Source organism: Triturus cristatus, chromosome 4_2, assembly GCF_964204655.1.
Source record: "Triturus cristatus chromosome 4_2, aTriCri1.1, whole genome shotgun sequence".
Lineage (NCBI taxonomy): Eukaryota > Metazoa > Chordata > Amphibia > Caudata > Salamandridae > Triturus > Triturus cristatus.
This window is the reverse complement of record NC_140586.1, coordinates 590404733-590419803: the sequence shown is the minus strand read 5'-3', so window position 1 is coordinate 590419803 and position 15071 is coordinate 590404733.

The following is a 15071-nucleotide window of genomic DNA, read 5'->3' as shown; positions in this document are numbered from 1 at the left end:
ACCCTGTCTGGATCGGCCGGACGAAAAGGCGAAAGGGCGGCAATAAAAAAAACTAATTTCCAATGTCAGCCCACCATTTAGCATAAACGGTGACACCATCCAATGAAAATGAGGGGCGGGGCTCAAGTCCCCTTCTCAAATCTACTCTCTCACTATATGTCTCGCCCAGCGGGCTGCGCATGCCCTGTAACGCTAGGTGAGACCTAAAAATGAGCTCTGACTGGCTGTCAACAACATCAAAGAGGTTTTGCAGGCATGGGGAAAAACACATAAGATCTAGGGGATGCCTTGTGAGAGGACCCCAATCCCCTGGCCCACAAACACCCTTGGGGCCCAAAATTATTCTTTTTTTAATAGTACTACGGGTGTACAGCGGAAAATGTCTAGAGCCCAGGCGAGGGTGATAGTTAACATTTTAATTTAATATGGGTAGGGAGGAGTGTGTGAGCCCTCCTCTCTGAGCCAGGTACTGGCCTAAGTATAGAGACGATAAAACAAAGTGAGAGAGAAATCAGGGCATCTACTTGCCTGGTCGACACAGGAAGACTAGATCACAGGCACTCATTGCATTGAAAGAGTCAGGGGGCCACTGCGCATTCCCAGATGACGATTCATTTGCTAAGGTCAACCAATTATAAAACACTATGTTCAAGGAAGTAATGATTCAAAAGAATATCTGATTTCTTAGGTGCGTGGTGCAGAACTGGTTGGATTCACACTCATGCAATGGGACGAACTAGATGCTCCTCTAACCATAGAGGAGATCATAAATGCAATAGGTGATCGGACTTCATGGAAGACTCCCATTGGTGAGGCGATGGACCTTCTGGGGAGGTTTTGTGAGAAAGATGGCAGTTTACAAGATTCCAAGCTGCTTGCGGTGTACATTGAGGCTAAAAGTGAAAGGCTTGTTGTCCTAGTTTATAGTAGAGGCTATACTGGTAGCCTTATCCAAGCTGGGGGGGGAACTCATCAGATTAGTCCTTATATCCTACACGCTCACTTCTCAACAAGGACTATACAATACTGGGCAAGATTCTAGTGAATAGAACATCTTATCTGACTGGGCTAGTACACTTGGATCAGTCTGGCTTTGAGCCACAGAAATAAACTGCGGCTAACATCAGCTACCTTCTGCACGTCCCTATTGAATGCCCATCGAATGACTGAATGCAGGCTGTGATGTCCATTGATATGGAATAAGTATTTGATGCAGTGTCCTGGAACTACTTATTTATAGAACTAAAGAAAATGGGTTTTGGAGAAGGAATGAGGAAAAAGATCAGACTACTATATACAAGATGAAGGAAGAGAGAGAGAGAGAGAGAGAGAGAGAGAGAGAGAGAGAGAGAGAGAGAGAGAGAAAGAGAGAGAAAGGGAGAGGGAAATGGAGAGGGGGGGGAGAGAGAGGACCAGCGCACCTGCATGGAGACTATACTGAGGGGCTCGTGAAAACTCAAACAATAAAACACAGCATGTGTGATCAACAACAGGCGTGCCACACCTATGACCAATACATTTTATTTATGGGGTCACTTGACTCTCTGTAAGTGACTAGGACCCTCTTGTTTTAATGGAAGTGGAGCTCTGACCTACCATGTAATGTTTTCAACAAATGCTCCACATGACTGCCACATTCAATCCAGACCATAAGTTAAAATGGCTGGTGGAAAAAGAAAATTAAAAAAAACCTGGAATACACTGCATAAATAGATTTGGAGTCAGACTCTTATATTTGCCAATTTTGAATTAAAGTAATTTTCGATTAAAAATAATAAGAAAATATTTGTACCTGCTGTATGGACTTTATACATATTAAATTAACTATATCTGGAAAGAGTAAACAAGCAAAGCAATGGGTCAGGGCTTCTCAAACGTGCAACTTTCTTTATTTTTGTAAACATTTGCAATACACAAACAAACGTTTGCAATGCAATCGGTCTCGCCTTTGGGATCCTATATGTATTGAGCTATGCAGCACATTAGCCTGGGTACTGAAACATCTACTGTTCTTTAACATGGAGAGAAAGTAAGCACCAAACTCCGTGACACGCCAGATATGGAAACACATGAAGAGAAATATTGCTTTTCAGTGGGAAATTGTATAGTCCAAAACTCTGTTTTTAATATAAAATCAGCACCTTTGGTGGTCATATCACTGAAAATACAAGATTTGAAAAAACTATTATTGGCTACGGGTACTCACGGAAGACAATTTCTATGGACTGTGTGAGAAGTTGGCCTGATATATGCTGTCCACTAGTTATTGTGGGCACCCTGTATCAGTCCAAACAACCCCTTATGATGAATAGCTCAAAGACAACCTTTATTGAAAGCTATCCTAGTGGTAGCTATGGAGAGCAGCCTTCAGGCTAAGTCTTGAAGGAATGTAAAGCAGCTTGTTTTATCAGTCTATAATCTCTTGAATGATCAAATGAAAGGACAACCACACCAGGTATATATTTAAAATATATGTATTTAAGATAAAACACACCCCTCTAGTCTCTTTATGAGGCTGGAGTTCAAAGTACTTAATTTACAAAGTTAGCAATCAACAGTAATGGGACAAATACACGTTTGGGCCCTATGGGCGTACCAAACCATATACCAATAAAGTGGTATAAGAACCACGACTGGACTAAACAGAAGGCCTAGAGCCTGTAGAATCACTGGGACCCCAAGTAACCACCCAAGGTAGTGACGCAGGGGACCCACGGGGGCCGTGTGCAGTGTGTAAACACAACCGCGGGTTCCCGTTAGCTTCTATGGGAAATGTCGCGGTTGGAAATTTAAAGATTAGGGACACTTAGAATCGAGTCAGGACCAAACCCTTTTGGACTTAGGAAGTTCTAGGGCTAGCACCCTCAGGAGCACCGGAGTACTTGTGTTACCTCACCCAGGGAAGTCGGGTGCATAGGTGTCTTGTGGTGTCGGGTCGCATCGTCGATTGCAATGGAAGCTGGCGAAGAAGTGCTGCTGCCGTGAAGAGGAGAAGTGTCCAAAGCAATCCAAGCCTGGATCTAGGATGGAAGGAACCTGAAAGCAGAGGGGACAGAGTCTGGGTCACTTACCAGTGACCAAGGGCAGGATGGACCAATGCCCACAGATGTCGGGTGCTTCAGGTGAGTTGGCGGGTGTCTTGACTCTTCAGCCACGAGGTCCAGGAGGCGCGATGATGACCAGGAGCTGGATTTGAGCTGTTCCACAAAGTCTGTCGAGTGCTATGGTGTCGGCGACCAGATTGGATCCAACAAGCCTTGGCAACGGCAAGTCACTGGAAATCAGAGAAAGGACTGCGGTGCAGACCAGCAAGGTCTGTGGGACTCACCCAGCAAGGGTAAGTTGGGGCACGTCTGGAGCAACCAGGAAAGCCCCATCAGAAGAGGAGTTGCCTTCGTGGGGACCTACTAGCCAATGGGCTAGCGATCACGAAGGAGCCTCAAACGGTTGCACTGGAAACCAGCCGCGGTGCGTCCATTGGGGCGTAGGGGCGTAGCCCCACCAGCCCTGCTGCATGGACCCGCGGCTGCCCTATGGTTAAATAAGTAAAATAAATGTTTTACCATTTACTTTAGCGCAGAACCAAAATTATTCCGGCGGCGCCGGGCAGCACCCGACTTTATCGGGAGTGTGCAGGGGGGTGGGGGCGGGCTGGCTGGTGATTGATTTGAATGATGATTGACAGGTCTTTGAAAAAAACGTTTTTTTTCCCCCCGCATGTATGCTTCGGGCAGCAACTTGCCCGAGCATGCGCACCCAGGCCGGCCCCATTAGCTAGTAGGGGGGGGGAGGGGTGCAGGACCTGCTGGCGGCAGCGCTGGCAGCAAAAGGGCGACAGGGCGAGCAGTCACTGTGCCCTCCAAGCCAATCCTGGCGCTGCATGCAGCGCCACTGCGCCAGGATTGGCCGGTCACCGCGCAGCACGTGACGTAAGGTAAGCGTGCGTCGGATGACTCGGATCTGGTAACGGTTCACTTCACTGACTCGCGTCGCCTGAGCCTCGTGGTCGTGACTCGTGGACGGTGTGCATCGGGCCTGCTGCTCCATCTCTTCACGCCTGGGGGGACACACAGGTAGGATGCGTCTTCTGATGACCTCTAGAGAATTCATTAATTATCAGCAAGCCTGTATGGTCCCTGCAGGTGTAGTGCTGGCTGGAGAGGGGGCGCAAAGTGCAAACTCTGGAGCACTCCCACCCTCCCCGGAGTCAGCGGTTCACGATTACCCTCGCTCCCACCGTATCATTAAAGGCATTAACAGCGCAGTCCAGGGATGGCATGGCATCCTGAAAGCACACATCCTAACGCTGCGGTACACCGCCTCCCGCGCAGCAGGCAGGAGATAATGATGGAAACAGCACTCAGTGATTCCACCACACCCAACGCATTGATGAAACCTGGAGCATCTGTCGTGACATGGCCCGGACTTGCATGAGACACGTTCCGCACAAGTAAACTTTGACACTCCTCCAGTCAGGCACAAAACATGAAACGCAGCTCCGCCTCACCACAAACAGTGCGACCTGTCACAGCACACTCTAGACGGCCCCTGTCACACTGCCTTCACTGCTGGTCTCATGTTTCATCTCTCTGTTATTTTTTCCTTCGTTTTCGGTTTTTCCATTGAAAATAATAATATCTGTCACCTTCATACATGTTCACGAACATCGCTGATGTGTTACTATTTGCAGAGTTTCCATATGTGTTATATGTGTGAAATGTACCCGTACGTTATCGGGTGAAACGGTGCACTCGTGTTATGCAAGCGCTGTTTGTCTGCAGAGGTAGCCACGTGCACAAGGTAAACACGAGAAAATAATATTCTTCACAAATATATAGACACACACGCTGTGATTGTACCTATGGCTACAACTGTATAATGGTAATACCCGACTTTATGTATACAAGACCATAACAACATTTCTTCTAACATGTATGATGCATATGGGAATGTATGTTTAATTGTATTGAAAAAATTAATAAAAGATATATATATATTTTTAATGAAGGGTGGGGACAGGCCCCCTTGCCAGAGATCAGACCCCGCGGTTAACACTCGAGGCCATGCACAGTGAGGGTTGGCTGGACATGAAGGGTGTATTCAGGATAAGGCTTTTTCCAGGGATTTTCAATAGGGCAAAACATGAGATTTACTGTTTAAACCGCTAGAAATCGCGATAGCCTCAAGGACAATAGTGCAAAAATGAAATTTTTAGACAAGGTGTACACATCATTAACTCTGTGATATAGATATAATGCCTCTATTCTGAATTGTATCCATCTGGGTCCAGATGCTAGTAAACTGTATTTTATGACTTGATTTTAAAATATCATTATCTATTTTACTGAATTCCCTATACTTGTACTGACCGTGGTGTTTTATATCTTTTTACTGTAATCTTTTGATTAATGCAGTAAACTTATAATACTACTAATACCCTACAGTCCCATCATTCATCTATCCTATTGCCCAGAGCACATGTGCACCAATATTTACATTCCGTCATTCTACAGTCCCCCAACTCAACAATCCTACAGCGCTGAATTTTGTTTATCCTTTTGTCTACGACCCATTGTTCTGCAGCCGCAAAGCGCACATAGACCACTGCCCACACCTCATCTATCCTGCTGTCCAATGCTCATCAATCCCACTGTCCACAGCCCATCTATCCTGCTGTCCACACCCCAACTCGAAAATGTGCTCCAGCTACATGAAATACTGCCACTTGTCAGACACACACAGACACACCCCTCTCTCCCTCTCTCCCATTAATTGCATTTATGTTACTTTATAAACATGGACTGAAGGATGGTTTTTGTTAAGTTGAGTACCGCCACTTTCTGATTTCAGTGTGGCAGAAGTAGATGAAAATGGTTTCACATTATTTGAAAGCAGGAATGAAAATCATCCCAGATGATGTATGTCCTCGGAAAGGGGACAAAGTAGAAAATCCTGTTCACTCACTTCACTTTATAGAGACGGATTTGCTTCACACACTCTAGAGTGTGAGATGAGTGCTGTCACTCCAAAGTGAGAGAAGGGCGATGCTATGTCTCATGTCATGATGGTAGAGGAAATGTAACTTCCTATGCATCTGATCCCTTCAAAAACACCACCATGAAGTAGGCCATAATGTGGCAGAAAGACTGATTAGCTGCAAATGGCTACATCATGTACAACAAACACCTTCAGCCAGCAGGGGCTTTTAGCAGAGCAAATTGCATTGTGGGACTTAACGTTCCGCTTTCTATAATTGTAAGTACGCACTTTTGCCCAAAACGCTAAGACTGGCTGAAGGTGTCTGAGTGGCTATGTACATAAATATTTCCTAAACCTAAGGCCAAAAACTGCAATGAAGTAAAACTGTAATAGTGCATGATTTAAAATATATAGGAACTACATCAAACCAGCGATCTTAATGATTTGTAGACAACTACTGTGTAGGCTATAATGGCTGCCTGATTTGAAGAAAAGAAGAGAAAACTAGAATCATATCGAACAGTATTTTAAACCTGTCTTATCATGTTATGTCTAGCCACACCTAGGAAGTAGGACTACTTGAAAAGCCGAGTCTTTAGCTTCTTACGAAATTCAAAAAGTCAGGAGGAGTCTCTAACATGTATCAACGGGTCGTTCCATACTTTAGGAGGGATGTAGGAGAAGGCTTGACTGCCAGATCTGATTTTCTCTATGGGTAAGCTGTGTGCAAGTAGGAGTCTGGATGAGCAGAGGTGCCTGAAAGGTTTGTAAGAGCAGATTCAATTGTTGAGGTATGCTGGGACAGTGTTTTGTAGTGTCTTGTAAGTGTAGCTTAGGGGCCTGAATTGTGCTCGTTTGTGACTGGTTTTCGGGATCATTTGGTGGTAGCCTCTATGAGCGAATTAGAATGTGCCTTGTTTTGTTTCCCTGTTTTCCCCTTGCGTGCCATTCGTTACTCTAGAGTCTAATAGAGTCGGAAGGCCGTAGGGGAAGACTGTGGACTTTTCTTCAAGTTCCTGACGCTCCTGCGGAACGAGCCTGGCAACCATTACACTGCTGTGCAACTTCTTCTTCTCTTAGAGCTGAGATTTCCATGAGTCTTATAGTCTGAATTCAGCACCTGAGCATAATAGGACAGATGGTATGAAGCTCTGTGGTAATACTGAATAAGCAGCTACCTATGTTATGCCATCTATTAATGTAATAACTGCACTTTCACAATTGCTTTATTAACCTTCCTGCTTTCTCAAATTTGCTTGAAAATGCACGATTTTTCTTCTTTTTTTTCAAAATTTTCTTGGGGGGGGTAACCCCCCCAAACCCCCCTTTTGGGGTTCGGGCACGCTCGCTGCGCTCGCTCGCTACGGTGCTGTATGCTAATTCGTTTGCGCCCCACCACTTGAAAATCTCACCCACCGCCCCTGCTGGAAACTGGCCTACGGGTCACTCATGGAGTGGAGGACAGAAATCTTCAGTGCAGGAGATGCTCAAGGCTGGGGCTACTCGGAGCCCAAAGCACAACTTCGAGGAAGACCAGGAAGATGATGTTGCTGCAAAAGTTCTCGGTGTCCAGGGGTCACCGTTCCACATCACCCACGATAGCCACAGGCCTCAGCTTTGCTGTGGACTTAGGGTAGCCTCGGCGAAGTCTCAAAATGTACCTCTGGGGATGCAGAGACTTCAGCATCCGGCAGGAGCTTCAGAATTGCAGACCTGACAGTTGCTTCTTTGGTGCCTGCCAAGCAGGGGATGTTTGTAAATGCGACAATATCTCAGCAGGATGTACTGAATTATTTAGAAAGGTATGTACAAGACATTACAAGGAACACAAGAGAGGAAACTCAAGGTTATTTTTTCAAAAGCGCCAATCGGCGTCATATATTTGGCAGATCAAAAGAATTGCAGTAATAAGAGCACAGCAGGGTATAAAATACTCTGGCAACCCTAGTGAAAAAGTGTACAAAGTGCTCGTGCTAGTGAAACAACGGCGCTAGTGACAACGTGAAAAACCACAACAGACGGCGCATAAAGGCAATATATACAATACAAGGTCCATATAACAATTTACTCGACAGTAAAATTGGTATTTTTCTTTGTTTCAATGAACCAGGTTTGTGAGCGCCAAGAACGTTTAGGCTGGTGGGTAATGGTCGACGGCGTTTCGATCCTGTCAATTAAGGATCATCATCAGGACCTGGGTCGCCTAAATTGGGAGTGCTCTGTAAAGAAATAATTACCGGATCAGAGCGGCGGTCAGGAGACAAGAAGAAAGGAGAGTTTGGGCTGGAAAATGCCAAGAGGGATGGGGCGTGTAAAGGAAAGAAAGATAGGGGTTGGGGGGGGGGGGGGGGGGGGAAGGGGGTGGGGGGAAAAAAAAGGAAAAGGAGAAAGGGAGGCGGGACGGGAAAAAGGGATAAAAACGGGGAATTGACAGGATCGAAACGCCGTCGACCATTACCCACCAGCCTAAACGTTCTTGGCGCTCACAAACCTGGTTCATTGAAACAAAGAAAAATACCAATTTTACTGTCGAGTAAATTGTTATATGGACCTTGTATTGTATATATTGCCTTTATGCGCCGTCTGTTGTGGTTTTTCACGTTGTCACTAGCACCGTTGTTTCACTAGCACGAGCACTTTGTACACTTTTTCACTAGGGTTGCCAGAGTATTTTATACCCTGCTGTGCTCTTATTACTGCAATTCTTTTGATCTGCCAAATATATGACGCTGATCGGCGCTTTTGAAAAAATAACCTTGAGTTTCCTCTCTTGTGTTCCTTGTAATGTCTTGTACATATCTTTCTAAATAATTCAGTACATCCTGCTGAGATATTGTCGCATTTACAAGTATTTACCCAATCTCAGTTGGGTCTATGGGTATAACTCCTGTGATTATTCTGCCAAGCAGGGGAGTCACTCCTTGACCCCAAGGGAGATTTCTTCAGTCTTCTAAGCAAAGTAGAACGTCGAAGGTCCAGGATATATGTTGCAGAGTTTCGTCCAGCGTAATCTAAAGTCGCAAGGACTGGGTTCCCATGCTTATACAAAGTTTGGGGGTTGGACATACTCTAGGGACCTACCTATGGGAGGGTTTGGAAAGAGGGATGGTTACACCCATTTCCTTTGTCCAGTTTCACACCAGAGCAGGGGCAGGTAGCCCCTGCAACTGGTTTGAACTGGACTATGCACAGGGTCACCAAGAGTGCCTCCAGTGCAGGACTTCAAAGCACCAGAGAGTGCTCCCGCCCAGCCCCAATACACATCTGCCTGTCTGGGGAGCAGGAAACCTATTTTCCAGGCCTCGCCTGCCGGAGTTTCGGTTAGCAGCAGGCCAGACCCGTGTCTGTGGCAGAGGCATCCATTTTGTGATGCCAGGGCTGTTGAAAGTTCTACCGGGCTAGACCAGTGTGAACATGTCTCTCCCTCTAGAAGGGTGGAATGCTACCCCCACCGCCAGAACTAGCAGGGGGTAGTATTCCAAAGCGTTTGACACCAAACACGACATGTTTCCGTGCAGCCATCCCAAAGCTAGCATTTACCCGAGGTTATAATGCACTTAAGAGTATATAGTCAGGCTGCACCACAAACAGCATCAGAGGAGGTACTCCAAACGCTGCAGAGGGGCTCTGCTCATGCAGGGGCATCCTCTCACATAAAAACCAAGCAATCTGCCTTCAGGATTGTTAAGGCCTGCCATAGGAGTGACTTATAGGTTTTATATGTGTGTGCAATGGTAGTGATATAGGTAGCCTATACCACTGTAAGGGGTGCAAGCACACCCATACCCAAGCTGCAGTAGCAGACCTGTGGTGCCATTTTGGAGAGCTTGCCAGGGGTGGCATAATACATGCTTCAGCCCCTGGTAGGCCTCTGAGGTACCTATGCCCTAGGTACCCAGTATACCATATACTAGGGGCTTATAAGGCACTCCAGAATCCAATTAGATATGTACCTAATGCACATGGAAACCATTTTAGAGAGGAAGCAGCTAGGCTGGGGTCCTGATTAGCAGGGCCACAGCCAGACTAAGGTCGAAAAACAGTGAAACACCAGCAAAAAGTGGGAGTACCCATGTGAAGCAGATCCTACTCTCCTACACACTGGAATCTAGTGAATGCTAAAGTGATTCTGGTATTTTACTGACCTGTGCTGGTCGTTTTCTCTCAAGAAAGTTAAATAGAGGCAGTTGCCAGAAAAATTTTAAAAAGGAAGTCCCTCAGCAGAAAGCAATTCTGGTATTTTACTGACCTCTACTGGTCGTTGTCTATCAAGACAGTTAAATAGAGGCGGTTGAACAAGCAGAAAGCAATTCTGGTATTTTACTGACCTCTACTGGTCATTTTCTATCAAGACAGTTAAATAGAGGCAGTTGAACAGAAAAAAAGTCATTAAGTGGAAGCAGACAAGCCCTAGGGCTGATCTCCAGAGCCCAAAAAGTACATACGCATACAAGTATATACTAAAGTATATACAAGAGGTCTTGAATGCTCGACGTAAAAAACGAGCTCTGGTTACCAAAACTGGGTGTTTGTGCTGAACTATAAAGTATACAAAAAGTGATGGATGGAATGCTTGAATTAATCTCAGTCACTGGTATATACTTTTGTTTGGTGCCTAACTGCCAGCAATCACAAGGAAAATTCAGAACTACCTGCCTCTTATCCAAATGGCACTTGATGGGGAAGGATTAGCCTACATAGATTTCTGAGTGGTCTACACTATGGAATATCTGTAGCAGATTGAGGGGGCATATTCTGAAAGTCGTGTTTTTTATGTTACATGATTTGATGGTAGCTGTTATTTCTCCAAATTGCTTATTCATAGTAAGAGCTTGAAGTTTCTTTATGTTTGCATCTAGAAGCCCTTTGCATGAGAACATATTTACACCTTACAAAAGAAATAATTAGAAATGTTTCATTCAAAATTAAAATTCACTTTGAAGTGCCACAAAATTGTAGTTTCAGTTCTCAGAATTATTTGGTGATCATAATTTATTCCTAGTACAGCTCTTATGGAATTAAAAATAGCATCAGGAAATTGCCATGAAGACCTGACTCATGGTGTGCTCCGGAGTACATTTTTAGTCTGATTTTATCACAAGTAGGTAAGGATGTGGCATACTATATTTTTAAAAGAGCCAGAAGGCAAAGCTTCAGCAACCTCAGATTTGCAGGAGGAAGTGGTGTGATCACAACCAGTAACATGAAGTAGCTGCAGAAATGATGGGCTGCAAAGAAGCTGAAAAATGATGACATGGGTCGAACATGGACATCTTTGCCTCCAAGCAGGTCTGAAGATCCCGAGCTTTATTTGGAAACCCCGGACGTGCTGGGAATGTGTCTACTTTTCTAATCAAAAATGATCCTGAAACATTACGTGGATGGGCGAGAAGCAGTTCAGAAACATGGCGGAATGGTTACACGTTTTTATGTTCAATATATTTGCTCTGTATTTCCAAAGAAGTTATATGCCGTGCTTTCTGACTACAGGTTGAAAACCCTTTCTCCATTTTCACTCCAAGATCAGGATCAATTTAAATGATCCTTTTGCAAATTTTGAAATTTCGAGATGAGGGAAATTTCTTGAAGTGACAAAAGTGATGAGAGCATGGTAGATCTTCGTGTTTCACTATAGCTAATGGTGTCCTCCAGAAGCATTAGGAGAATTGTCCTCCTTGGATGGTAGAGCATCCTGGATTGGACTCCTGCACCTGCTGTACTTGGCGTCACGCAAGCACTGATCTTTTTCAGGTGTTATGGCTGACTGAAACACCTGCCAATCGTCAGGGCCGGCTCTAGGGCGGTGCGATCAGTACCACCGCACCGGGCGCTGGCTTGGTGTGGGGGCGCCCTGTTTGCAAGCATATTTTCGTTTTAAAATCATCGTTTCTTGCTTCCAGAAATTTTCAGCCCTCAATAAAAACGTCAAGATCACTCCAGTGATTAATGTTCCTGCTGGAGAGAGCAGAGGTTTGTCTAGTGGAAGTTTTAACTCATTGTAGGGAGTGCAGAGGGTTAATATGCCTGTTGCAAAGAATATGTAGCATGCAGATCACAAAGTTTATATAATGTAAATAGGCCAACGGGTTACTGCTTGTGTCCCAGGGATCCTTTAGTTACTTGAAGTTTATAAGTTAACATCCTAATATAGCATAGTGAGCTATTAATGGTCATCAAAGAGCTGCATGCAAACTCCAAGATATATATTAGAGCTATATGTCTTTTTGCCCTGTCTTTCATTATCCTAAACTTGAAAAAAAGGGTTGATTTGGGTAGAAATCAAGTATTACTATTAAACAGAACCCCTTTCAGTGATGTTATGTTTTAACTTCGGAATTTGTGCTTTTCCAGACTAAGGACTCTTAAACTATACTGCCTACCAGTATAGATGACATGTGACTCTTACACTTTGTAGTCCCTTGTCTTACGTAACATTCTTGTACACTGATTTACACATGTATGATTGTCTCTGTGCCAATGTGTGTGTGATTTCAAGTGCTCGGACACCCTACACTGGTATGAGTGGCACTATAAAACTTAGTCAGTCTGAGAGAGTGATTATAGAGACTTGAGCAGCACTGTTAAATGGTGGTAGTGAGGGAATCCGTGGTAGGTATGGTCATTGGGGGGCGCCAACAAACATCGTCGCACAGGGCGCCACCAGTGCTAAAGCCGGCCCTGCCAATCATGCTTTCAAAGAACCATAAAGTCCAGGACATGCACAAGAGGCTTTGTCGTTTGAGGGGGATGCCACCCAGGGTGAGGGACGGATTGCGTTTTTTAGGACAAGGTGCTCAGACGTAACAGCCAAATTAGCAAAATTGTAAAAACAGAGCCAACCTACTCTGCACAATGAAAGGCCCTAAGAGCATCAGTTGTAAGAGTCAATTGTTTTAGGGGGTTGCTGAAGGCTGAAGCCTCTCTATTGGAAAACAAACAGGCACAGTGGCCACCTTTGGCATATGTCAACACAGGTTAAAACTTTTAGCTCTATTAGACGTTACTTCAAATTCCAGTTTGTCCCTTCATACAGTCAACGTAGGAAAACATGTTGACCAACTTCCAGCCTATTAAATTAAGGCAGCCAACGGATGGACTCTCGTAACAGCATACAGAACAAAAAGGTTCAGACAGACTGATGCATGTGGAATAATCCAGCAGCTGCAGACATTATCAGCAGAGCTCTGCCACTGCTAAGGCAAATGTCAGTCAGTCAGTTTCAGGATTCAGTCTGAAATGGATCTGACTCCAGCCCGGCGCTAACAACCTGCAGGCAAGGGGAACGCGAGCTGCTTATGGTGGCAGAATACATATGAAAGTAGTGCAGTGGAGCAGGTGCGGCGTAGAAATTGATAATAGAGATGTGGTTTGGGCATAATAAATTATAGGCACGCAGTGGTCCATCAAATGAGGCGGTTAACCCCATTCTGGGAATTAATGGGACTTATACAAACTACCCGACCATAGTTTTGAAGTCTCGTGTACCGCCTGGCGGAGCGAAGCACCTTATTATAGACTGCATACTCTCATGAAAAAAAAATGCATTCTATTTTTTTCAATGAAACCTGTATGGATATAAGACCTTAAGCACTTTTCCTTATGTTTTGCAGTTTACGCATTGTTTAAAATCCTACCCTGAAAGCTTTGCTAGGCACCTTTACAGCAAGAAACATTAATGAGTCAGAGAGTTCGAAAACAGCACCTCTGGAAAGAAGGCAGTCAGGGAAACTCGCCGGTTAAAATATGAATGCAAACGGCTGGGGACTCTCAGTAAAACACATTTACCTTGATACCGTTCTTTACCGCCGGTGCACTGACCATGAAACTGCTTCACGCGCTGGTACAATTTGCTTTTAGGAACCTTCGCTGGAATCAAATTTCGAATCTTTGGGATTTTTTCTGGAGAATGACACAGAAATAAATAGCCAAGTTTCTAGCCTGCAATCTTCATCATTTCTGACAGGCAGAACAAGATGTCTGGAGCGGATACTGAGCGCGTGCGGCTTTGTGCGTTCTTAACAGAGTGCCAGTGGTATTTAGCTGACGTGGGTCTGTCCCGTAAGTGGAATGGATCATAGCCGCAAAGACCCTGCATTTATTTCCTCCACTCGGAAATATGAATGGAAGCTAATTATGTGCCAAAGCAGCGTTTCCTCAGTGTATTTTTTGAGGATAAGAGCACTGTCTGTCTGGGTATCCTTGTCCTACTGCTGTGTTGCCTAAATGTTAGGGTGACCAGATCTTGAGAACCAACAAGCGGTCTTCACTGTCTTCACTTTTCAAGTACTCGCACCCGTGCTTGGGCCAGCATCCACCTTGCGGGAGCCATCAGCGGCCATATGTTTGTAATTAATGTGGCCGCGCTACTGCTCGCTCCAGCAAGGTGGTTGCCGCCACAAACAAGAGTTCAGTGCTTGAAAAGTGAAGACCGATGGCTAAAGACCCTCCTAGGGCAGCGCATGTGTGCTCCCTAGGCGAGACCTAAAAAGTAAAAATAAAAAGTGTACTTTCTCTTCATTGCCATGCCAGAGTAGCAAGATATCGTCTATGTTGTGACGCCCAAAGCCCACGTGTTCAAAGAAAGGATTCGTGGGTGTCAAAATCTGTGTTTTTTCTAGATTATGCATGTAAATAATGACAAAATTAGGGGCAAAACAAGCTCCCATCGATACTCCTTTCATTTGTAGGTAGAATCTGTCTTTGTACATAAAGTAATTGTTACTTAGAGCAATGAGGAGGAGATCCATGATAAATTCAGTAGGTATACAGGTAGGTTTGGGTCTGGTTTCAAGGAAATTATGTATGGTCAAGAGTCCCTCCTTGTGTGGAATGTTGGTATAAAGGGATTCAATGTCGAGACCTACCATCAAATCGGTATCAGTGTTAAAGGCTCTATCCTCAATCATGTTTATAAGATCCATGCTATTAGAACAAAAGTATCAGTGCATGGAACAAATTATTTTATCACAACATCAAAGTATTTTCCTAATGGCTCTAGGATGAAACCGCAGCCTGACAGGATAGGTCGGTCCAGTGGGTTCATTGCGTCCTTATGTATTTTGGGAACTACAGCATACAGCATGGGGAATGGG